This window comes from Pseudophryne corroboree, chromosome 1 (genome assembly GCF_028390025.1).
Source record: "Pseudophryne corroboree isolate aPseCor3 chromosome 1, aPseCor3.hap2, whole genome shotgun sequence".
NCBI classification, from domain to species: domain Eukaryota; kingdom Metazoa; phylum Chordata; class Amphibia; order Anura; family Myobatrachidae; genus Pseudophryne; species Pseudophryne corroboree.
This window is the reverse complement of record NC_086444.1, coordinates 1,028,998,024-1,029,024,771: the sequence shown is the minus strand read 5'-3', so window position 1 is coordinate 1,029,024,771 and position 26,748 is coordinate 1,028,998,024. Positions and strand designations below refer to the sequence as shown.

Here is a 26,748-nt window from a genome sequence, read left to right as displayed (position 1 = left end):
ATCGGTGCCCTCACATGTACAGCATGTACAGACACATATTTACCCCGGTGCGGCACTCGATGTCTCACAAAACAGTCAAGAGATAATTTGCTGGTCAAACAACGTTTCAATGCTCGTAAGCACTATCGTCAGGTTTATTAGAAAAAACAGACAAAACATACCTTATATACACGTGCACCCGTGGAACGCACCGCGCCGACCGCTGAGGACAAACCTCCTCTCTTTCGGCCACGGCTGATTACGTCATTCTAAAGTGACACCCATCACCATGACAACACATACACATTTAAAATAACGGACCTGGAATTACAAACAACACATGATTGATAAGTTTTTAGAGCTAAACTTACGACTACTCACATTAATAACTCATAATGTATGATTTATATACTTATACTTATTATTTATCCAAAACAACTGAAACTCAGATATTCGTTTAGTCCCCGCGGCGCTACCACATCCAGTCGGTGAATCCATTGCACTTCTCTCTGGATTAGTAAACGGTTCCTATCGCCCCCTCTGACTGGTTTTTTCACCCAGTCAATCATTCTATATTTAATACTTGCAATGGAGTGTTTAGCCTCTGCAAAGTGACGAGCAACAGGTTGCTCCGATCTCGTATTACTATTTAGTGCTGCTCTTATTGCAGATCTATGTGCTGCCATACGATCCTTAAATCTCCCCTGTGTCTTCCCTATATATGAAAGACCACAGGGGCAGATTATTTGATATATCACATAACACGAGTTGCAAGTTAGATGGTGACGGATAAGAATTTTTTTACCCGTATGGGGATGATAAAATGAATCACCAGGTATCATATAACTACAAGTTGTACACCCACATTTAAAACAACCAAAAGACTTTTTTGAAAGAAAGTGCCCTGATTTATTTTCTCCATAATAACCAATATCTGCCCGTACCAATAAATCCCTAAGATTCTGACCTCTAGTATAACAAGGCATGGGATCTACATCAATAAATGGTAATTGTTGGTCAGATTTGATGATATGCCAATTGTTTCTAATCACAGAATTGACCTCTCTCGATTGGGTATTAAACTGGTTTACTATGGGTATCTTCTTATTCTGTTGTTCCTTGGCTGTTTTATTCAACAACTTCTTCCTATCTAATTTTTGAACCTTATTTCTAGTCTGTTTTAACAATTCTCTGGAGTAACCCCTTGTTGCTAATTTTTCTATAAGCGTATTAATTTGTTCTTCAGCAACTTCACTCTTGGAGTTAATCCTCCAGATGCGTAGCATTTGAGAATAAGGTAATGAATTTTTTAATTTAACAGGGTGACAGCTATTATACTGTAGCAATGTATTCCTGTCTGTAGTTTTTATATGTACAGATGTTTCAAATTGATTGTCATTCAGTTTGATTACTACATCAAGAAAATCTATGCACTCTTTGCTCATGCGGTGTGTCAATTTCACTGGGTTATCACTAGCATTATTATCTTCAATCAATTTCTCCACTGATTCCTTAGAACCCGACCAGATAATAAATAAATCGTCTATAAAACGAGTATATAGTACGATATTAGACGATATTGTCGGATCTGTAAAGAACATCTCATGTTCGACACCAAACATAAATATATTTGCTATTGCCGGAGCTACTGCTGAGCCCATAGAACAACCGCTTAATTGAATATAGTATTTTTTGTCAAACATAAAGTAATTCTTTTTTAAGATAAACTCCAACAATTCAACACAGAAATCTATAAATGCCAAATCCATCGTATTATTCTCACTCAAAAATCTTTTAACTGCAACCAAACAAATATCATGTGGAATTATGGTGTATAAACTGACCACATCTGCGCATATCATCCAGGAATTCTCCGGTATATCACGCAATGTGGTCAGTTTATTAAGAAACATAGTCGTGTCCAGCAAAAAGTTTTTATGTTGCTGGACTAAAGGTTGCAAAATACTATCCAAGTATGTAGAGATTGGCTGTGTAAGGGAACCCCTAGAAGAGACAATAGGGCGTCCCGGTGGGGGGGTTAACCCCTTGTGCACTTTAGGTAATGTGTAAAGTAATGGTGTTACTGGATGCTTGGGTAACAATACATCAGCCAATTTCTGTTCAATGATATCTTTGTGAACAGCATTCCTCAAAATGTCACCTAATTCTTTACAGAAAGTGTTCACTGGGTCACCCTTTAATAGTTGGTATGTTTTCACATCACTCAATTGTCGTAGGATTTCACCGCGGTAGTCCTTAATGTCCTGGAGGACGATTGCCCCTCCTTTATCCGCCGGCCTTATGATTAAATTGTTATTCCTAGAAAGAGATTCCACAGCTCCTCTTTCCTCTGGGGACAAATTAGGATGAATGTCTTTAGGACCTTTTGTAATGTCCTGTACCCCTTTATCCACTATGCGCATGAAAGTCTTAAGACTAGAACTGTTGGTATTGGGGTCAAATGTTGATTTAGGTGTTATTTTTCTTAGTTGTTCCGGAATGGATTTCTTTTGTTCCGTTTGTTGTAATGGATTGGTTTTAGAAAAGAATTCTTTAATCTTGAATTTGCTAAAAAAGAACAAGCACTGCTGATGGAAAAAATTAAACAATTTGAGACGCAACATGTAACAACATTAAGTACCGACACAGATGGAGACTGGTTAAAGAAACTGGAAAAACAAGTAGCGGCTTATAGACGGGATCTACTCAAATTTAAAAGAGAAAAGTTCTCTAAGGTTCAGCAGGACTATGAATTACACACTGTGTACCAATGGATATCAGGGAGCAGAAATAATGAGAACAGACGACCGTTTTTTCGTAGAAATCAGAGGAAAGACTTCCATGGAGAATCATCCTCACAAGAATTTAATAGCACAAATAGTGATTCTGAAGTATCTACATCAAGAATAGCCCCTTTAGGAGCACAAACAAGGGCGAAATTTTCGGCAAAAGAGAAAATAGAACAAGGAGGGGGGGCCAAAACAAAAGGCTCAAACCCCGCCAAGAAGCCACCAACGACACGAAAGAAATAATTATAAATTTATCTTCATACGATTTGTCTACTGCAGAAAGCTCATTATTGAGCAAGGGTTTGTCATATATTCCGACTACATATTTTGATGACTTCAAATGGCAACAGGAGAAGTATCAACTATTCAGAAAATTAAAGATTAAAGAATTCTTTTCTAAAACCAATCCATTACAACAAATGGAACAAAAGAAATCCATTCCGGAACAACTAAGAAAAATAACACCTAAATCAACATTTGACCCCAATACCAACAGTTCTAGTCTTAAGACTTTCATGCGCATAGTGGATAAAGGGGTACAGGACATTACAAAAGGTCCTAAAGACATTCATCCTAATTTGTCCCCAGAGGAAAGAGGAGCTGTGGAATCTCTTTCTAGGAATAACAATTTAATCATAAGGCCGGCGGATAAAGGAGGGGCAATCGTCCTCCAGGACATTAAGGACTACCGCGGTGAAATCCTACGACAATTGAGTGATGTGAAAACATACCAACTATTAAAGGGTGACCCAGTGAACACTTTCTGTAAAGAATTAGGTGACATTTTGAGGAATGCTGTTCACAAAGATATCATTGAACAGAAATTGGCTGATGTATTGTTACCCAAGCATCCAGTAACACCATTACTTTACACATTACCTAAAGTGCACAAGGGGTTAACCCCCCCACCGGGACGCCCTATTGTCTCTTCTAGGGGTTCCCTTACACAGCCAATCTCTACATACTTGGATAGTATTTTGCAACCTTTAGTCCAGCAACATAAAAACTTTTTGCTGGACACGACTATGTTTCTTAATAAACTGACCACATTGCGTGATATACCGGAGAATTCCTGGATGATATGCGCAGATGTGGTCAGTTTATACACCATAATTCCACATGATATTTGTTTGGTTGCAGTTAAAAGATTTTTGAGTGAGAATAATACGATGGATTTGGCATTTATAGATTTCTGTGTTGAATTGTTGGAGTTTATCTTAAAAAAGAATTACTTTATGTTTGACAAAAAATACTATATTCAATTAAGCGGTTGTTCTATGGGCTCAGCAGTAGCTCCGGCAATAGCAAATATATTTATGTTTGGTGTCGAACATGAGATGTTCTTTACAGATCCGACAATATCGTCTAATATCGTACTATATACTCGTTTTATAGACGATTTATTTATTATCTGGTCGGGTTCTAAGGAATCAGTGGAGAAATTGATTGAAGATAATAATGCTAGTGATAACCCAGTGAAATTGACACACCGCATGAGCAAAGAGTGCATAGATTTTCTTGATGTAGTAATCAAACTGAATGACAATCAATTTGAAACATCTGTACATATAAAAACTACAGACAGGAATACATTGCTACAGTATAATAGCTGTCACCCTGTTAAATTAAAAAATTCATTACCTTATTCTCAAATGCTACGCATCTGGAGGATTAACTCCAAGAGTGAAGTTGCTGAAGAACAAATTAATACGCTTATAGAAAAATTAGCAACAAGGGGTTACTCCAGAGAATTGTTAAAACAGACTAGAAATAAGGTTCAAAAATTAGATAGGAAGAAGTTGTTGAATAAAACAGCCAAGGAACAACAGAATAAGAAGATACCCATAGTAAACCAGTTTAATACCCAATCGAGAGAGGTCAATTCTGTGATTAGAAACAATTGGCATATCATCAAATCTGACCAACAATTACCATTTATTGATGTAGATCCCATGCCTTGTTATACTAGAGGTCAGAATCTTAGGGATTTATTGGTACGGGCAGATATTGGTTATTATGGAGAAAATAAATCAGGGCACTTTCTTTCAAAAAAGTCTTTTGGTTGTTTTAAATGTGGGTGTACAACTTGTAGTTATATGATACCTGGTGATTCATTTTATCATCCCCATACGGGTAAAAAATTTCTTATCCGTCACCATCTAACTTGCAACTCGTGTTATGTGATATATCAAATAATCTGCCCCTGTGGTCTTTCATATATAGGGAAGACACAGGGGAGATTTAAGGATCGTATGGCAGCACATAGATCTGCAATAAGAGCAGCACTAAATAGTAATACGAGATCGGAGCAACCTGTTGCTCGTCACTTTGCAGAGGCTAAACACTCCATTGCAAGTATTAAATATAGAATGATTGACTGGGTGAAAAAACCAGTCAGAGGGGGCGATAGGAACCGTTTACTAATCCAGAGAGAAGTGCAATGGATTCACCGACTGGATGTGGTAGCGCCGCGGGGACTAAACGAATATCTGAGTTTCAGTTGTTTTGGATAAATAATAAGTATAAGTATATAAATCATACATTATGAGTTATTAATGTGAGTAGTCGTAAGTTTAGCTCTAAAAACTTATCAATCATGTGTTGTTTGTAATTCCAGGTCCGTTATTTTAAATGTGTATGTGTTGTCATGGTGATGGGTGTCACTTTAGAATGACGTAATCAGCCGTGGCCGAAAGAGAGGAGGTTTGTCCTCAGCGGTCGGCGCGGTGCGTTCCACGGGTGCACGTGTATATAAGGTATGTTTTGTCTGTTTTTTCTAATAAACCTGACGATAGTGCTTACGAGCATTGAAACGTTGTTTGACCAGCAAATTATCTCTTGACTGTTTTGTGAGACATCGAGTGCCGCACCGGGGTAAATATATATATACATATATATATAGTGAATAAATTATATATATATATATAAATACACTCACTCACTCAGTGGCTCCGTTATTAAGTTAATCTGTACACCTGCTCATTAATGCAAATATCTAGTCAGCCAATCATGTGTTAAAAGTTCAATGTATAAAAGCATGCAGACATGATCATGATGTTCAGTTGTTGTTCATACCAAATACCACGCCAGGGAAGAAATGTGATCTGATGTTATTGTTGGTATTATTATTATTATTATTATTATTATTTACAAAACATTGTGCTATAATGCAGGTTATGTAACGTCAAAATGACTACAAATACAATATCTTCTGTAGGAGATTTGATATTACTATACACTAGAGATGTACGCTGACCCCCGTGTTTTGTTTCTAATTTTATCTTCATGTTTTGGCTTTGGTTTTAGTATGGGCCTGTTTTTGTTCCTACAGTATTAACAACCTCAGTAACATTAATTTCCAGTAATTTCCAGCCAATTTTGACTGCCTCACAGTTCAAAATATTGTTCACCAATATTGGAAAAAGGCTTGCTGGCTAAACTAAGCAACAGAGCAGTGGCACAAACAGACGGCAGTTTAAAAGCCTATAGGACATCTATGAATTATTGCCACACAGCAGTGGCGGACAGGATGGCAGTTTTATAAGCTATACGACCCCATAGAGACCAAGAATGTTTTTATTAATCAAAAACTAGATCAGAGGCCAACGGGCAGTACAGGGAAATGGAGGTGGAGTATGTATATAGTGGAAGGCAGGTAAATGATTGATTGATTGATTGATTCATTGATTCATTCATTTAAATGATTAAGAAAATGTAAGATGGTTAATGAATTTGTTAATTTAGAGGATTTTTTTATTCTGAAAATGTAAAATAGGGATAGGCTGAATTTCTTGGCTTCACATTCATTATAACACTTGTCAGGAATCCTTGGCTATTAACATTGTGTTAATGAATTTAAATGTATTTAATTTTACATTTAAGAAAATTTAAGATGATTGATTTCAACTATAAATTTTCTTGGCTTCTCTGCCATTTCAACCCTTGTCAGGAATCCTTGGCTATTGTATTGGGATGTAGTTATGTGACCGGTGGTCAGGAGACCGCCAGTCACATTACCTCCCACTACATCTCACCCCCTAACTTTCCCGATGGCCAGAATGCTAACCAGCAGGGGCTATTCCCACTTGTGGGTGTCCACGACACCCATAGAGTGGGAATAGAACCCGTGGCAGTGTGACGAGCACGCTCGCCCCTCCTGCCGGCATTCTGCGGCCGGGTTACCGGCGTTGGGATGCTGACCGCTGGGATCCCGAACGCCGGCATACCGATACACATCATTGTATTAACATTGTATTTTTTTTCTAGTTAAAAATGTGTTTCAAATTAGTAATGTTTTAGAGCAATAACCAATAAAAAATTTTGTCTATGCAAAAAAAGGCCATCCCTAAATCCCCCAAAATTACAGCCCATGATGAAAAGAAAAGTGGTGCAAGATGGAATTGTACTTGCGCCATCCCACCCACCCTTGTTGTATATTAAAAAGGACATGCATAGTTTAACAAACCAATCACGTCAGCGACAGGGACTGTCACTTTTGTAGCTGTAGTGCTTGGTTTGCTTGGGTACCCACAAAACTATTTTTTGGAAGGACTACCTCCGATCATTAATGCAAAGAGTGATGATGGTGTTGGCATTGAAGATTGTATGGGCTGGTCCAAACTGATACTGACTGATAGCTAATACTGCACTGCTTGTTATTATTTTACAGATTATTATAATTTTATTAAATAAGTTGCATGAACTCGCTGCAAATGAAGTAATATGAATGGTTACCGTCCCTACCTCTACCAACCTTGTCTCACAAATGGTACAGATGCCTTCACAAATGTGTCTGGCTTACATAAACAACATCCTCATCAGTGTCAGATAGTACACAAATATCCCCCCTCATTTTTTGCACTTCCACAGTAGCATCCTCAATTTCTATTATGTCATCATAATTACTTGTACTGCTCATCCGCACATTTGCATTGGGTACACAGATGGTAAAAGGAGGCTCCTCTATGAGCTATTTCAGACTCACACATAACTAACGTGGACACCACTAGACTGCTCAGGGATTTGTAAACATACAGTTTTGTTCTTTAACCTTGAGGGGAATTCAGTTAGCTGCGATAAAGTGGTAAGTTAATGCGAGTTAAGTGCATCCAGAAAGTATTCACATCGCTTCACTTTTTCCACATTTTGTTATGTTACAGCCTTATTCCAAAATGGAATAAATGAATTTTTTCCCTCAAAATTCTACACACAAGGGGGGGTCATAGCGAGTTGATCGCTCGCTAGCTGTTTTTAGCAGCCGTGCAAATGCTATGCCAACGCCTACTGGGAGTGTATTTTAGCTTAGCAGAAGTGCGAACAAATGGATCGCACAGTGGCTACAAAATAATTTTGTGCAGTTTCAGAGTAGCTTCAGACCTACTCAGCGCTTGCGATCACTGCAGAATGTTCAGTTCCTGTTTTGATGTCACGAACACGCCCTGCATTCGCCCAGCCACCCCTGCGTTTTTCCTGGCACACCTGCGTTTTGCCGAACACTCCCTGAAAACGTCAGTTGACACCCAGAAACGCCCACTTCCTGTCAATCACTCTGCGGCCAGCAGTGCGACTGAAAATCTTCGCTCGACCTTGTGTGAAACGACATAATTTGTTGTAATAGTACGCCGCGCGTGCGCATTGCGCCACATACGCATACGCAGATGTGCCGGTTTTTAGCCTCATCGCTGTGCTGCGAACAATTTCAGCTAGCGATCAACTCGGAATGACCCCTATAACCCCATAATGACGTGAGAATTTTTAAAAAAAGATTTTTGCTAATTTATTAAAAATAAACTAAGAAATCACATGTACATAAGTATTCACATCCTTTGCCATGAAGCTCAAAATTGAGCTCAGGTGCATCCTGTTTCCACTGATCATCCTTAATATGTTCCTACAGCTTAATTGGAGTCCACCTGTGGTAAATTGAGTTGATTGGACATGATTTGGAAAGGTACACATCTGTCTGTATAAGGTATACCAAGCGTGAAGTCAAAGACAGGATTATCTCGAGGCACAAATCTGGGGAAGGGTACACTTCCTAGAGCTGGCCGGCCATCTAAACTGAGCGATCGGGGTTGAAGGGCCCTAGTCAGGGAGGTGACCAAGAACCCGATGGTCACTCTGTCAGAGCTACAGCATTCCTCTGTGGAGAGTAGAGAACTTTCTAGAAGGACAACCATCTCTGCAGCAATCCTTCAATCAGGCCTGTATGGTAGAGTGGCGAGACGGAAGCCACTCCTTAGTAAAAAGCACATGGCAGCCCATCTGGAGTTAGCCAAAATGCACCTGAAGGACTCTCAGACCATGAAAAACAAAATTCTCTGGTATGATGATACAAAGATTGAAATCTTTGGCGTGAATGCCAGGCATAATGTTTGAAGGAAACCAGGCACCGCTCATCACTAGGCTAATACCTACAGTGAAGCATGGTGTGCCAAGCTTGTGGCATCATATTCAAAAAGACTTGAGGCTGTAAATGCTGCCAAAGGTGTATCAACAAAGTATTGAGCAAAGGCTGTGAATACTTATGTACAGTATGTGATTTCTTAGTTTTTTATTTTTAATCAATTAGCAAAAATCTAAAAAAAACTTTTTGCACGTCATTATGGGGTACTGTGTGTACAATATTATGGGGTACTGTGTGTACAATTTTGAGGGGGAAAAATAATTTATTCCATTTTGGAATAAGGCTGTAACATAACAAAATGTGGAAAAAGTGAAGCGATGTGAATACTTTCTGGATGCATTGTAACGCACATATCGCCCGAACATTCCGCTTATCACCTACAGTATATGCGTGGTCCTGTTTGTCACACATTTCAATTACAAATGTACAAAAACTGAATTTGCCGATATTTTTTCGGCAAAATCAGTGAAAAGTCTATGTGAAAATGAGGAAATCTGCCTGTACAACCCCAAAAGGAAATCTTTTATAGAAGTTCTATAAGCAGGCCTAATAAAAGTATTTGGGGTTCTTAAAATTTGTAAAATGGCTGTTATATGCATTTTTCTAAAACAGTGAAAAATTGATAGAAAGCAAGTGTATTTCAGCAAAATAAGTGCTCTAATTAAATTAGAGGTGCATAAAAATGCTAATTAGTAGGTCTTTGTGTAATTTTATGGGGCTTTTATTTTTGTAAAAAAATACACCTATAACTCCCTAAACCTAAAACCACCTTTCCCATTCTTGCAGCACAGCAGTATGCCTGTCCTAAATTTTTAAACCAATTTTCCTGTACTTTGCATTTTTTCACCCCAAAGATTACATGTCATTATTGCCCAAATTAAGCTAATTACATTTTTTTAAAGTGCCTAATTAGTGATTGAGCGGGGTGTCCAAGGGGTTCTGAACCAAGTACCGACATATTTACCTCAAAATAGGGATTTTCACCTGCTCAGGAGGTGATGAAAAGAAATCCCTGTTAAACCGATGAAGAATTATCCTGTATAATTTTTCACGTACAATTAATAGCTGCCTTTTCAAGAGTCGTAATAAAAGCAAATTTGAATGTGATAATGGATTATCATGTCTAATTGAATTCTCCCTTAGTTGTGTTCTTTTGGGGTAGTGGGGGGTTGCACTGATTTTTTTCTGTTTTAAAGGTGACACCCCTTCCTCTTTTCTTTAACATTGTGAAATACTGTATTTAGAAGATAGCTCTTTCTTAAACTTTGTGTCCCATGGACCGCCTTTAGATGTTGTAGTGCTATCATAACTGGCAGCAGCCACAGTACTAGTACTGGGTTGCTGCTCCTGCTCTTCTATCGACTGATCCATATCGACTCACAGCGCTATTAGTAACGGTGGCACTTGTACAACGTTATTTCTTAAGTACAATGCCTGAACGGGTGCAGTATGTTTGACTGCTGGACGGGATGCTGTCGGTCACAATACCGACGCCGGTATCCCGATGTTAAAAATCCCGTCAGGGGCAAGGTAAGTATGTTACCCCCTCTTCCTCCCCACCCCTAACCATCCCTTGCTGCAGCCTAACCCTAACCTCCCCCCTTAGTGCCTTACCCTAACCTCCCCCGGTGGTGCCTAAACCTAACCACACCCCCTTAGTACCCCAACCCCCCCCTTACAGCCTAACCCTAACCCCCATGGCTGGCGCCTACACCTATATCCCTCCCCCCCACAAACCTTTAACCACCCTCTATACTTACAGTCAGGATGCCAGCTGTCATCTGCCATCTGCCTCTTTAACCTGACTGGACACCAGCGTCGACACTCTGATGTGTGTCAGGATTTCGACTGCTGGCATGCAGACAGCCGGCATCTTAACCGCATCCTGCCTGAACAACAACACATACGTTTTATTTTATTTTTTATCACTGCAGTAAGTAACGTTGAATCTACTGAACGTTATGTTTTAAGTACAGTGACTGAATAACAAGCACGCTTTATTTATTTTTTTAATGATGATTTGCCTAACACTGACAGTCTCACAGTGCTGCAGCACACAGCCCTTCACTGATGACACTGTATCCTACAGCCTTTAATCTTTACTGACAGCCACACTGTAGCCCACAGCCCTTCACTGATGACACTGACAGACTGACACAGCCCACAGCTCTAGTTACCAGATGAAAATGATGACACTGACACAGTAGCCCACAGCACTTCACAAATGACAGTCTGACACAGACAGACAGTGCTGCAGCCCACAGATATAGGCCTTATTCAGGGTGGGTCGAAGAGGTGTTGCGTTCATATTCTCCCTACCCATGATGTACTGTGCACATGCATCGGTGGCAATACACGTAAACTGGCTGGAATATTGCGGTCACATCCCGGATGCGACCACAACATGATTGAAAGGCTCCAGGTGTCGACTCGGCATTGCGGGGGTGGTCCGGGGAAAGGGGGGGTCGGCACTGTTTTCGGGGCAGCTACGCGACGTCACGTCACATGCGGCCGCTGTGAGTGAAAACATGGCTGCCTTGTGCCTGCCTTCATAGACAGGCTGCAAAAGCAGGGGGGCTTCCACAATTCAGCGATGCTATCACAATTGCATTGCTGCCGGCCATTAGCATACTGAGCACCCTTGCCCTGTGCTGGGCAGCCCCCAGCATGTGATTGCAGCCAGTTGCAGTTTTGTTAAATTAGCAAATCTACAACTGAAGCTGAATAGGGTCTATAGGGGGTAATGCAGATCTGATCGCTGTTGTGCGTTTTGCACAGCGGGCGATCAGATCCGAACTGCGCATGCGTATGCACTGCAGTGCTCCGGCGCGTTGCACGGCTGTAATTTGGATTGCCGGTCAGCGACTGGTTAGTGCAAAGGATCCATTCACACGGGCGTTTGCAAGGAGATTGACAGGAAGAAGGCATTCATGGGTGGCAACTTACCGTTTTCAGGAAGTGTTTGGAAAAACGCGGGCGTGTCCAAGCGTTTGAAGGGAGGGTGTCTGATGTCAAATCCGTTCCCGAACAGGCTGATGTGATCGCAATGGCTGAGTAAGTCCTGGGCTGCGCAGAGACTGCACAAAATAAGTTTGTGTAGCTCTGCTACACATGCGTTCGCACACTTGCCCAGCGAAAATACACTCCACCCGTAGGCGGCGACTCTCTGATTGCAGGGCTGCAAAAATTGCTGCCCAGCGATCATATCTGAATTACCCCCATAGTTCACTGATGATACTGAATGCGACACAATAGCCCTCAGCCCTTAATCGTAGCTACTACACACTGTAACCCGCACCATACCCTCTCCCTCCAGAGTTCTGTGTGAAATAGCGCACAAACCACAAGGAAGGGACTTTTATTGTATCTAAAACACACAAGAGATCTGACGCCAGGAGGGTGATGTTTTGCCTCATTTTCTAATCCAAGCCTGGCGGGAAATACCGACCCAGGACTTGGAAATACTTGTAACATAAGCAGTGGTGCAAGTAGAAATATTTTCTTAGTGGTACTGAGTGCCGAAAAATGGGTGTGGTCCCGTGTTGTGAGGGGGCGTGGTCACATGCTGCTAGTAGGGGTGTCTACATGACACTAGCGGCGTGGCCACATGACAGCCCCTATTTTTTTGGGAATCTGGAGGCAAGGCTAAAAATATATAGCAATACCTCCAGTATAATAGAAAAAAATAGTGATACCTCCAGTATAATAGAAATATATAGTAATGCCCCCAATTTAATAACAATATATAGTAATGCCTCCATTATAACAGGAAAATACAGCTTCTGTCAAACTCCCAGTAACCCTGACAAAGTGGGAGGAGCCGTCATGCTGCCAAGCACCATTGTCTTGTTGCTTTGTGGCACATTATAATTGTGATAATGGCAAAGTGTTTGGCAGGTGGTACTGCGTACCCGCTGCCAAATTCTTAAGGGTACTCCGTACCCGAGCGTACCCGCATACTTGCACTGCTGAACATAAGTGTTTGTAACATCTGGGGGTCACAGTGTATTCAGAGATTCTTTACAGCAGTGCCTGAAAGAGGTACTATGCTATATTGCTGAGTGTAAATAAAAATGTGTATTACAGATTAATGATAAAAATTACGAAATAATGAACTTGTTCTGTATTTTATTATATGTTTTACCAGACACTGGGTCTGATACAGGAGTTGGAGGTAAATTGAGTGCTCATTACTCCAGGCTGCATGCAGAGCAGGCCATAGGCATAGGCAAACTAGGCAATTGCCTAGGGCATTTGATATGCCTAGTGGCATCAGCAGCTTCTGCTGATTAAAATGATATGCGGCATGCCTATATTCTGTATGTAGCATTTCATATGCAGATACAGCCACAGTCTCACACAGTATATAGGCATGCTGCATATCAGTTTAATCAGCAGTTGTGCATCCTAGCCACATAGCAATGCAAATAAGATGCATTTTCATAAAAAAAAGGTGCCCGACATTAGCATTGATGCAAGATTTATGAGGACAAATCTGTATCCAAGCAGAGGCAGAGGTCACAGTGTTAGTGGCAGTGTGAGTGCTGTGTGCATGTGAGTGGGTTGGTTGTGCAGTAGTGTTTGGAATATGTGTAAGGAGCATTATGTGTGTCATGTAAAAATGCATGAATAATGTGCAAGATATGTGTAATGGGGCACTATGTGTGTCATTATGTGTATAAGGGCATTAATAATGTGCGGCATATGTGTAACAGGGCACTACTTGTTTGTGTGGCATTATGTGTATAGGGCACTAATAATGTGCAGCAAATGTGTAGGGGGCACTGTGTGTCATTATGTGTATATGGGCATTAATAATGTGCAGCATATGTGTAAGGGACATTATGTGTAAAAGGGCATTAATAAAGGTTGTCATAATGTGTAAGGTGCATTATGTTTATAAGGACATTAATGTGTCTCATATGTGTAAGGGACATTACTGTGTGGAATTGTTTATAAATGCATTACTAATGTGTGGCATTATGTGTATAAGATGCTCTACTATGTGGCGTTGCGTATAGAAAGGGCACTACTGTGTTGTCTAATGTGAATAAAGAGCAATAGGGTGTAGTGTAATGTGAATAAGGAGCAATTCAGTGTGATGTAATGTGAATAAGGGGCTCTACTGTGAGGAGTAACGTTTATAAGGTAAAGTGATACTACTGTGGGATGTAATATGAATTATGGACACCATCACATGATCAAATGTGAATAAAGTTGCAGTACTGTGTGGCGTAATTGGAATTGGGGTTACTATTGTGTGGCCATGCTCCTTGCCAGCAAGAACACACTCCTTTTTGGGCTGTGCGCCAAATGTGCGAACTGTTCCTATTTAAAATATAGGGGGTACAAACACCAAAATATGGACTGCTATGGGTGAGGGGTGATGGTGCTGGGAAAGAGGTGCAAGGTCAGAGGCGGAACCAGCGGTGGTGCTAGGGGGCACCAGCCAAAATCTTGCCTAGGGCATCATATTGGTTAGGGCCGGCTCTGGCTGCATGCATGGAAATTATACTTATATTCACCAGTATGCAGAGTGGTACGCCTCAAGCTTAGCAACTGCCCCCTATGTGTACCCTTAGTTTGGTACTAGCTTTGTCATAAGTGTGCAATTGCATAATACTATACGAAGTGCCCCACTATGTACATTACATGGTAAAATATAAAGTTAAGCATGCATACATGCAAATATGTTTTCTCTTACGTCCTAGAGGATGCTGGGTTCCACATTAGTACCATGGGGTATAGACGGGTCCACTTTAAGAGTTTAATAGTGTGGGCTGGCTCCTCCCTCTAAGCCCCTTCTACCAGACTCAGTTTAGAAAATGTGTCCGGAGCAGCTGGTCACAGCTAGGGGAGCTCCATAGGAGTTCTTTTAATTGTATTCTTTTTTTTTTTAGAGTTTAGACACAGGGAGGATGCTTCGAGGGACAAACGGGGGGGGGGGGGGGGGGGGCAGTGTCCGCCCTGCGGGGTCTGAGCCACTATCTCCGCTGACAGGACACTGAGCTCCTGGGGGGAATCGAACGTTCGCCGCCACAGGGCATCACTCACCCCAGCAGCTACCCCCTTACAGAGCCAGAAGATCAGTGGCGAGTTAGTCACTGCCCCACCCCCTGGCAAGCGGGGAGCCGGTGTGAAGATGGCGGCAACAGGGTAGGCGCTCTGGGGCTCAGCGGTACATGGTGCGGCACCCTGAGCTAGCGCCTACACCCTACACTGTCCAGCAAGCCTGCCAGGGTCCCAGGATCGCTGCCAGCATATTTCCTCAGGCCAGTATAAACTTCAGAAGAGCAGGAAGCAGCGCCATGAAAGGGGGCGGAGCTTCTCCTCAGAGCGGACCGGGCAGCGTTCAGCTCCATTTTCCTGCCTGCAGAAGCGCCGACAGGGAGAGCTCTCCCTCCAGATCAACTCCCGCTATCTTGTACGGTACCAGGGGGTTGTAAAAAGGGGGGGGGGGGGGGGCTGTATATCTATACTGTGTAACCTATTAAGGTGCACAGTAAGCGCTGGGTAATGGTTTCCCTATAGCTTGAAGCGCTGTGTGTGGGTTGGCTCCAATCTCTGTGTCTCTCTTGGCATTCTTAGGGGGGAAACTCTGTCTGCCTCTTCCCTGTGTGTGTGTGGAGTGTTTGTTATCTCCATAAAACTATGTCCAGGATGCTGCAGAGAATAATTCCTCTCAGGATGAGCCCATTCCATGTAATCAGGATTGCACTGTTTTAGCGCAGGTCCCTGCAAGGGAGTCTGAGTGGTTAGCCTCTCTTAAAACCACTTAACTGGCATGGTCAGATTTCATGCAACTGCGCCGTCCCACCCTGTCCCCCTGTTTTTGAAGAGGAGATCCGTTCTGCAGATGTGCATAATATAATGTTTAAATATTTAAAAAAAATACTTTCAACATTATTAAATAAAATAAATTTAAAAAAACAGTGTTAACTCTTTTGAAGTGAAAAATCGTCAGTTTAGTATGATTTCTCAGATTTCTACTAGGGTTGCACAAAATGAAACTGCAACTCAGGTTTTACAGAACTCTATGGCAGTTTGGTCCGGTTCTGTTCCCTCAGGGCCCCCTAACGTATGCTCTCAAAAACGTGCTCTAGCCCAGATTATGCAGGATGACACGGATACCGATTCTGACACGGCAGATGGTGATGGGGATGTGCTGCGGAGGGCGGCATCTCTTGCAAAAGGGGTGCAGTTGATGATTGAGGCCATTAGAGATGTATTGAATATTGCAGATACAACACCTGAGCAGGTTGAGATGGCTTACTTCACTGACAATAAGAAAGCCTCGCTAACCTTCCCTACGTCAAAGGAGTTAAACGCTATATTTGAGAAATCCTGGGAAAATGTCAGATACAGAGAAACGTTCTGGTTGCTTTTCCCTTTCCTGAGGAGGATAGGAAAAAATGGGAAAACCCACCCATTGTTGACGCGTCTGTCTCCAGACGGTCTAAAAAGGTGGTTTTACCTGTTCCAGGATCTACCGCGTTAAAAGAACCGGCTGATCGCAAAATTGACACTACGCTCAAATCCATATACACGGCTTCAGGGGTGATATTATGTCCTGCTATTGCCTGTGCATGGATTTCTAAAGCTATAGTAAAGTGGTCAGGCACGTTACTTGAAGATTTGGATACAATAGATAAAAGTGGCGTTGAATTGTTTTTACGTAACAAACAGGATTCTGCAGGATTTATGGTGGAATCCATGAAAGACCTGGGTTCGATGGCTGCAGAGATATCTTCCATGTCTGTCTCGGCTCGCAGAGGACTTTGGCTGCGACAGTGGTCTGCCGACGCGGAATCCAGGAGAGGTGTGGAGAACCTACCCTACACAGGTCAGGCTCTCTTTGGGGAAGCGTTGGATGCGTGGATTTCCACGGCAACTGTGGGTAAGTCACCTTTTCTTCCCTCGGCTGCACCTGCTACGAAGAAACCTTTTTCTTCAGCTGCATCACAGTCCTTTGGGCTGCCAAATCAAGAAAGACCAAGCCGTATAACACCTTCTTTAGAGGAAGTCGGGCAAAATCCAAGAAACCTGCTGCTGCGGGTTCCCAGGAACAGAAGCCTACTTTAGGTACGTCAAAGTCCTCAGCATGACAGTGGACCGCGCGGCCTGGAGGTAGGGCCGGTGGAGGCAAGGCTCAGACAATTCAGCCACGTCTGGGTGTCGTCCGGCCTGGACCCCTGGGTAAAGGATATTGTGTCCCAGGGATACAGACTGGAGTTTCAAGTTCTCCCACCTCACCAATTCTTCAAATCGGGCTTGCCAGTTTTGCTGGCAGACAGAGCTGTCCTACAGGAAGCCATCCAAAAGTTGGTAGAGTCACAGGTCATTGTACCAGTTCCACCTCATCTGCAAAACAAAGTTTACTATTCGAACCTTTTTGTGGTACCGAAACCGGATGGTTCGGTCAGGCCCATTCTGAACTTGAAATCGCTAAACCCCTTTCTGAGGGAGTTCAAGTTCAAAATGGAGTCCCTGAGGGCGGTGATATCAGGTCTGGAGGAGGGGGAATTCCTGGTATCTCTAGATATCAAGGATGCGTACCTCCACATTCCGATTTGGCCGCCGCATCAGGCGTTTCTCCGATTCGCACTGTTAGACATTCATTTTCATTTTAGACAGTCATTTTCAGTTCTAGGCACTGCCATTCGACCTCTCCACGGCACCGAGGGTGTTCACCAAGGTGATGGCGGAGATGATGGTTCTCCTCCGCAGACAGGGGGTGAATATAATCCCATATCTGGATGATCGGCTAATAAAGGCATCGTCCAAGGATAAGTTGTTGCAATCCATTGTTCTCACGACTCATCTGCTCAGGGAACACGGTTGGATCCTGAATCTTCCGAAATCACATTTGGAGCCGACCAGGAGGTTGTCTTTTCTGGGAATTATCCTCGACACAGAAGTGCAGAGGGTGTTTCTTCCGGAGGAGAAAGCGTTGGTGATACAAACAATGGTCCGGAATGTCCTGAAGCCAGCCCGGGTTTCGGTTCATCAGTGCATTCGCCTTCTGGAGAAGATGGTGGCCTCTTACTAGGCTCTGCAGTATGGGAGGTTTCATGCTCGGCCCTTCCAACTGGATCTTCTGGACAAGTGGTCGGGATCTCATCTACACATGCACCAGAGAATACGTCTGTCGCCAAAGGCCAGGACTTCACTACTCTGGTGGCTACAACTACCTCACCTTCTGGAGGTCCGCAGGTTTGGGATTCAGAACTGGATCCTTCTAACCACGGATGCAAGTCTCCGGGGCTGGGGCGCAGTCACTCAGGGGGAAACCTTCCAAGGAAGGTGGTCAAATCTGGAAGCCGGCCTACCAATAAACATTCTGTAACTAAGAGCCGTCTACAACGGTCTTCTCCAAGCGGCCCATCTTCTGCGAGATCGAGCCATTCAAGTGCAGTCGGACAATGTAACAACAGTGGCTTACATAAACTGACAGGGCGGAACGAAGAGTAGAGCTGCAATGTCAGAGGTAACAAGAATCATCCTCTGGGCAGAAAAACTCACGTTGGCGCTGTCAGCAATCTTCATTCCGGGAGTAGACAACTGGGAAGCGGACTTCCTCAGCAGACACGATCTCCATCCAGGGGATTGGGGACTGCATCCGGAGGTGTTCACGGAGGTAACAGATCTTTGGGGTGTACCTCAAATAGACATGATGGCCTCTCATCTCAACAAGAAGACTCAGCAGTATTGTTCCAGGTCAAGGGACCCGCAAGCCATGGCGGTGGACGCCCTAGTGACTCCGTGGGTATTCCAGTCGGTGTACGTGTTTCCTCCACTTCCTCTCATTCCAAGAGTTCTAAAACTCATAAGGAGAACAAGAGTTCAGGCGATGCTCATTGCTCCGGACTGGCCAAGAAGTGCTTGGTACGCGGATCTTCTGGATCTACTGCTAGAAGAGCCAAGGCCTCTTCCTCTTCAGGAGGACCTGCTACAGCAGGGGCTATTCGTCTATCAAGACCTACCGTGGTTACGTTTGACGGCATGGAGGTTGAACGCCAGATATTAGTTGTTCGGCATTCCGAACAAGGTTATTCCTACCCTGATACAGGCTAGGAAAGGAGTAACGTCTAAACATTACCATAATATTTGGAAAAAATATGTATCTTGGTGTGAGTCCAAGAAGTTTCCTACGGTGGAGTTTCAACTGGGACCGTTTCTACTCGCCCTGCAAGCAGGTGTGGATATGGGCCTGAGGTTGGGATCCATAGTCCAGATTTTGGCCCTATCCATTTCCTTCCAGAAACAGTTGGCTTCCATCCCGGAGGGTCAGACTTTTCTGAAAGGGGTTCTGCACATCCAGCCTCCCTTTGTGCCGCCTACGGCACCCTGGGATCTTAACGTGGTGTTACAGTTCCTCCAATCGGATTGGTTCGAACCTCTACCGGAGGTTGAGGTCAAATTTCTCACATGGAAGGCTGTCACTTTGTTGGCCTTAGCTTCTGCTAGACGTGTGTCGGCGTTGGGGGCTTTGTCTTGTAAGAGCCCTTACTTGATCTTCCATGAAGATAGAGCTGAGCTCTGGACATGTCAGCAGTTCCTTCTGAAGGTTGTGTTGGCATTTCATATCAACCAACCTATTGTGTGTGCCAGTGGCTACTGACTCCTCAATTTCCTCAAAGTCCTTGGATGTTGTAAGGGCTCTGAAGATCTATGTGAAGAGGATGCTCGTCACAGAAAATCAGACTGTTTGTCCTGTATGATCCCAAGAAACTTGGGTGTCCTGCTTCTAAGCAGACGATCCCTCGCTGGATCAGGTTCACTATCCAGCATGTGTATTCTACGGCAGGTTTGCCGTTTCCTACGTCTGTTAAGGCCCACTCTACTCGTAAGGTGTGTACTTCCTGGGCGGCTGCCCGGGGTGTCTCGGCTTTACAGCTTTGCCGAGCGGCTACATGGTCTGAGTTGAACACGTTTGCAAAGTTCCACAAGTTTGATACTTCGGCCGTTGAGGACCTGAAGTTTGGTCAATCAGTTCTGCAGGAGCCTCCGCACTCTCCCTCCCACTCTGGGAGCTTTGGTACATCCCCATGGTACTGATGTGGGCCCCAGCATACTCTAGGACGTAACAGAAAATAGGATTTTAATTACCTACCGGTAAATCCTTTTCTCATAGTCCGTAGAGGATGCTGGGCGCCCGCCCAGCGCTTCGTGATCATGCAGTGGTTACTTTGTTCAGTACTGCTTAGTTCTTGGTTAAGTACTGTTTTGTTACTTGGTTAAGTAATATTGTTCAGCCGTTGTTGATGTTTCAAGCTGGTTAGCTTGGTTTGCCTTGTATGTGTGAGCTGGTGTGAATCTCGCCACTATCTGTATAAAATCCTTCTCTCAAAGTTGTTCATCTCCTTGGGCACAGTTTCTAGACGGAGTCTGGTAGGAGGGGCATAGAGGGAGGAGCCAGCCCACACTCTCAAAATCTTAAAGTGCCAGTGGCTCATAGTGGACCCGTCTATATACCCCATGGTACTAATGTGGAACTCAGCATCCTCTACGGACTACGAGAAAAGTATTTACGGTAGGTAATTAAAATCCTATTTTCAACTTCACTTGCTACTGGCCAGCTGTATTCTCCATCAGAAAAGATACTATACTATGTAGTGTACTATGTTTAATTCTACCAGAAGACAGCAGTAAAAATAATTACAATGTTTTTCAAATACTTTTGTTATCAACTGGAAGATAGGTGTACAGTTAATTTGCTTGGGACTTCATTTTAACCCCTTCACTACTTAGGAGTGGAACTCATCCTTAGCACTGGAGGGGTCAAAGGGTAGGGGGTTACATAAAAGGGAACCTTTATATTAGTCGTCGCTTATACCAAGGAGGGTCATTGAGCAGAAACACTATTACATCATTAAGTCCCACCCCTTCCATGCACAACACTGTATACATTTTTACAAGCCTGTAAATAGGGGTCATGGCACCCGCAGACTCAGGAGTACTCTTTTGAAAGAGGAGAACCTCCCGGAGAAGTTATTTCTCTGGTGATTTATCAGAGAATACCCTTGCACCTGCAGAAATCATTATGAGATACAGGGATGGGGAATATTTATTCAATAAATAGGTACTAATTTAATATTCTTAGGTAACTCACTGGCTCAAATGTAATAGCCTGTGAATTGCAGGCAGTGGTGAGGTTTGGAGACAATGAATACAGAACAGAAATATGCCCACGCTTGGTTTGCACCCATATTGGTGCCTGCTGCGTGGCAGTATTAGTGCTATATATGTACACAAAACAGAAAGACCTATTGACTCTATCACTACAACTTCATATCTGTGTGTATCCAGCAAAAATCATGGAGATTTTGGTCAAAACATTTAAGCTTGCAGCCTGTCGTCAAGGTACCGGATCCCGATCACTGCAAGTCTGTACACTAGCATTTATGTCCAATACATGCACTCACGTCTAACATCCTAACAAAGGCTAGTTTATAGCCTTGATTGAAAGCTGCCATGACAGCACTAGGCAAAGCTTTGAGTTTTAGTGCCAGTTTTAGATAAAGCAAAATCTGTTTGATTTTATTTTTGAAAAAAATGTTGGTTTAAATCTGAAGGCTATAAAGCCAAAATCTTGCCACTGGCCACAGCTTGCAGTCTAATACAAAATGTAATGCATAATGGACTATAATGTTGCATATGAACTCAAAAGCCTAAGGTCCTGCAAGAAACTGATGCAGCTATCATGCCAGTTGTTACTTTACCAGGAGCTTGACGCTATGCGCTATCATACCTCCCAACATGACCCTCTCCAGGAGGGACACAATGCTCTAATTCTGGACTTTTTTTTATTTATTTATGATTGTCTGCACCTGTGTTCAACAGGTTAATGGATAAGAAAGGTGTTTCAGCACAGGTGATGGCAATCATAAATTAAGAGGAAAGTTCAGGAGCAGAGCATTCTGTCACTCCTGGAGAGGGTCATGTTGGGAGGTATGCGCTATGAATGCAGAGTATTTACTTACTGAATAGGTGATAGATAGGGCTTGTACTTATTTTCAGCCATACATTAACCTGTGCTGTGTTGCTGTCAGAATCCGTTTGGATCTCTCATTGTGGAAACATGTTAGCAGGGACTGATGTTCACAGTATAATGCAAGTTTATTAAACACTGTACAACTGTAAATAATAAATATAAACCAGGGGTAACTAGAGAACACAAAAGGAAAACTGAAGGGACATAGGATACCAGGAGACTATGAATACACAGGATGCACAGGATTGCACTGTGGTAGCTGGATCACAGGATAGCAACAAGCTGAGGGAATACAGGTTACCCGAGTACTGGGAGAATGCAGGCCAGCTACTCAGTTCTTTAACCATAGGCTGAGAGAATACGGATTACCTGAGTACTGGGAGAATGCAGGCCAGCTACTCAGTTCTTTTAACCATAGGCTGAGAGAATACAGGTTACCGGAGTACTGGGAGAATGCAGACCAGCTACTCAGTTCTTTAACCATAGGCTGAGAGAATACAGATTACCTGAGTACTGGGAGAATGCAGGCCAGCTTCTCAGTTCTTTAACCATAGGCTGAGAGAATACAGATTACCTGAGTACTGGGAGAATGCAGGCCAGATACTCAGTCCTTTAACCACAGGCTGAGAGAATACAGATTACCCGAGTACTGGGAGAATGCAGGCCAGCTACTCAGTTCTTTAACAAGCTGAGGGAATACAGGTTACCTGAGTACTGGGAGAATGCAGGCCAGCTACTCAGTTCTTTAACAACAAGCTGAGTGAATGCAGGTTACCTGAGTACTGGAAGAATGCCGGTCAGCTGCTCAGTAATCCATTAACAATGGGCTGAGATATTGCAGCCTCAAAGAAGACTTGATGAACTGGCACAGGAGTGCTTGTGAACAGAGGATAAATAGCAGCTTCCCAGGTGCAAACCACAGCTGCACATAACTAGATAATCAATGCTGCCAGGTCACAGAGTGGGAACTGCTAGACAGACCAGGAGGCAGAGAGTGACACCTAGAGACAGAAAGGATATATGGCACCGATCATGACAGTTGCCCTGCACTGCATTCACCTTGGAATGAAGCAGCATGGTTGGTCCCCCAATTAGTGATCTACTAATCACTGGCAGCCTCACATTGTCATTGCTGATGAATTAACATCAAACTATGGACAGACCCCTGGACACAGCAGGACTATTATTGGCCTGTCTGGTATGTGTGAGGAGCATGAGCATAGACTAGCATAGCGGCCTAGCAATTATATTTTTGCGACCCTGTCCACATGGCAGTGAATATAGGGCAACCGTATCGGAGGCTCTACAAGAGCTTGTTCAACTGTGTCAGCTGACGTGATTTAATGGATCATGAGATGTTATAAAATGAGACCTACCTGCTGCACAGGACTCTTTGGGCGGTATTCAAATGATATATTATGCCCAATCTCCTTTATAAAGTGATCCCCATTATCACGCATATTGCGCCCATAGTAATCAGGTTTAGCTGCGTAAAGGATTGGGCGCCCTCTCTACCCTGGGGGTAGCGAGCTAAAATGATTATACAACGCCCATCAGCAGAAACAGAACGGGTGTGGAAGGGGGTGAAAAGAATTGAATACCGCCCTTTTAGGCACTCACAGATATTCCAAATCAATGACACCATACCTGCCAAATCTCCCTATATAGGAAACAGTCAGAATATAAGAACACTGTCCCATTAATGAACATATTTGTCCTGGCAGCTAGGAATATATAAGGAATATGTTCATTCACCACTGTGAATGTGTGCGTTTCAGGGGTGTTTCTATGTATGGACAATGGCATGGCAGTGCCCCCAAAAGTGACTTGCTTATGCCAACTTTCTCCGCAGTTGTTCAGTCTTGGGAGGAATGACAAATCCGAATTATAATGTTCATGTAAAATGTCAATTTATTTTTGTCACATCTACTGTATAATTCCCACATTACAAAAATCCTGCAATTGGTATGGTAGGCATGAGTATTGGATATGGGTCAGATTATTAAATTCCACAATGCAAACAGGGACATTCCTGGCACTGAACACAAGAACTAATATAGTTACATGGATTACAGTGAAACAATGGATCACATAATCCTGTTGCATAGAGAGCAATTTCATGTTTGCAGTCATTAACAGATTACTGAAGTGTAGCTGGGCCATTAGCCTCTTTGGATGTTTCCGTTTACATTAATTTACGTAATCTGAAATAAATCTAAATATATATATATATATATTTTATGTCAAAAGAGTTGCAAGTTTATCTGGAACTCCCATTATTAGACTAGACAAGTGCACTAACAACCTTATTAGGTGCGCACTATGGGAGTCATTCCAAGTTGATCGTTCGCTGCCGTTTTCGCAGCGCAGTGAACAGGTTACTACTGCGCATGCGTATGCACCGCAATGTGCAGGTGTGTCGTAGGGTACAAAGCGGATCGTTGCTGGGCGATGGATTTAACGAAGAATCCATTCGCACAGCCGATCGCAAGGAGATTGACAGGAAGAGGGTGTTTATGGGTGTCAACTGACCGTTTTCAGGGAGTGTTTGGAAAAACGTAGGTGTATCCAAGCAGGGCGGATGTCTGACGTCAGTTCCGGGACAAAAAAGACTGAAGTGATCGCAAGGACAGAGTAGGTCCAGAGCTACTCAGAAACTGCAAAAAACGTTTTCGTCCCGCTCGGCTGCACACGCGTTCGCACACCTGCAAAGTGATAATACACTTCTCCGTGGGCGGAGACTATGCGTTTCCACGGCTGCTAAAAGTAGCTAGCGAGAGATCAACTCGGAATGACCCCCTATAGCCCCAATAGGATAAACTGTAAATACACAGCTAGGATGGTCATTGATGAAGCTCCAGAATATAAGAAACTCCCAAACACAGGCAAAACCATATATAATCTAGAGACATAAATAATATATACTGCTTCTGTTGCCGCCATAGCTACACAATACACCTCTGGTGCTGCCCATGTGAGGCCACTTATAGTTCCCAACATAGGCCCTCATTCCGAGTTGTTCGCTCGCAAGGCGATTTTAGCAGTATTGCACACGCTAAGCCGCCGCCTACTGGGAGTGAATCTTAGCTTCTTAAAATTGCGAACGAAAGATTCGCAATATTGCGATTACACATCTCGTAGCAGTTTCAGAGTAGCTTCAGACTTACTCGGCATCTGCGATCAGTTCAGTGCTTATCGTTCCTGGTTTGACGTCACAAACACACCCAGCGTTCGCCCAGACACTCCTCCGTTTCTCCAGCCACTCCCGCGTTTTTTCCGGAAACGGTAGCGTTTTTTCCCACACGCCCATAAAACGGCCTGTTTCCGCCCAGTAACACCCATTTCCTGTCAATCACACTACAATCGCCTGAGCGAAGAAAAAGCCGTGAGTAAAAATCCAAACTTCATAGCAAATTTACTTGGCGCAGTCGCAGTGCGGACATTGCGCATGCGCACTAAGCGGAAAAACGCTGCGATGCGAAGAAATTTTCCGAGCGAACGACTCGGAATGACCTCCATAGTACGCTACATTAAAAATGCATTTGCTCACATAGTTCTTTTATTATACATAATATAATAATATTTGTAACATAAGACAATGTAGGTCCCATACAGTATAAATGCAGAGAATATGACTGTTGTCTGTAAACAAGTGCAAATGACAACCGTGTCTCACCTAATCCTAATTGCATGCCTACATTTGCACATGTTGGAATGAACAGTATTTGTAATTAGTGGCGTAACTAGAAATTTTTCTCCCCCAAGCCAAAACATTCTCTGGCGCCCTGCCCCCATAATTGCCAAGAGTAAAGTGATGAAAAGGGAGTGCGGCCTTGCTAAAATGGGCGTGGCTTTCCATAAAGGGGCGTGGCATTGCAGGAAAAGACTACCTTATACCCCAGTTTTGCAACCTGCACGCCCCTTACATTATTTGTCATTTTTCCTCCTTATAGTAATGCCCATTATACATTATGCCACATACTGCAATGGCCCTTAGACATTATGCCACACTCAATAATGCCCATGACACAATATGCCACACACCATAATGCCCCTGACACATTATGCCACACACCGTAATGCCCCCGACACATTGACACGCATCGCAATGCCTGTTATACATTGTTACACACTGCAATGCCCCTGATACATTATAGGACATACAATGCCTGTGACACATTATGCCACACACTGCAATGTCCAGGATACATTATGCCACACACTGCAATGACCCTGAGACATTATACCACATACCACAATGCCCGTGATATAGTATACCACACACCATAATGCCTGTGACACAGTGGCGGATCTAGACTTAACTTTTAGGGGGGGCGGTTTAAGAATTATGACTCCTCCCCCTAATAGCTCCTCCCACTTAGAGATGCCCTTCCCGTTCGCTTCTAAAATTTCCTATTGTTGCCATTACTAATAAAATGTTGCCAGTTAGTGAAGAGAACCCTGCGCACTGGTGATACAGACTGGCGAATCACCAATCCTGCATAGCACACAGAATGAGCCGAAAATCACATTTTACCACACGGTATGAGCTAAAATTCCCATTATAGCACACGGTATGA

The 26,748-nt window shown here is 43.2% G+C and overlaps 1 protein-coding gene across 4 annotated transcripts in view; it reads left to right on the top strand.

Moving 5' to 3' along the window:
- Positions 1-26,748, top strand: part of LOC134922808 (uncharacterized) — a 338,146-nt gene that overhangs the window by 97,938 nt on the left and 213,460 nt on the right. The window lies entirely within an intron of this gene.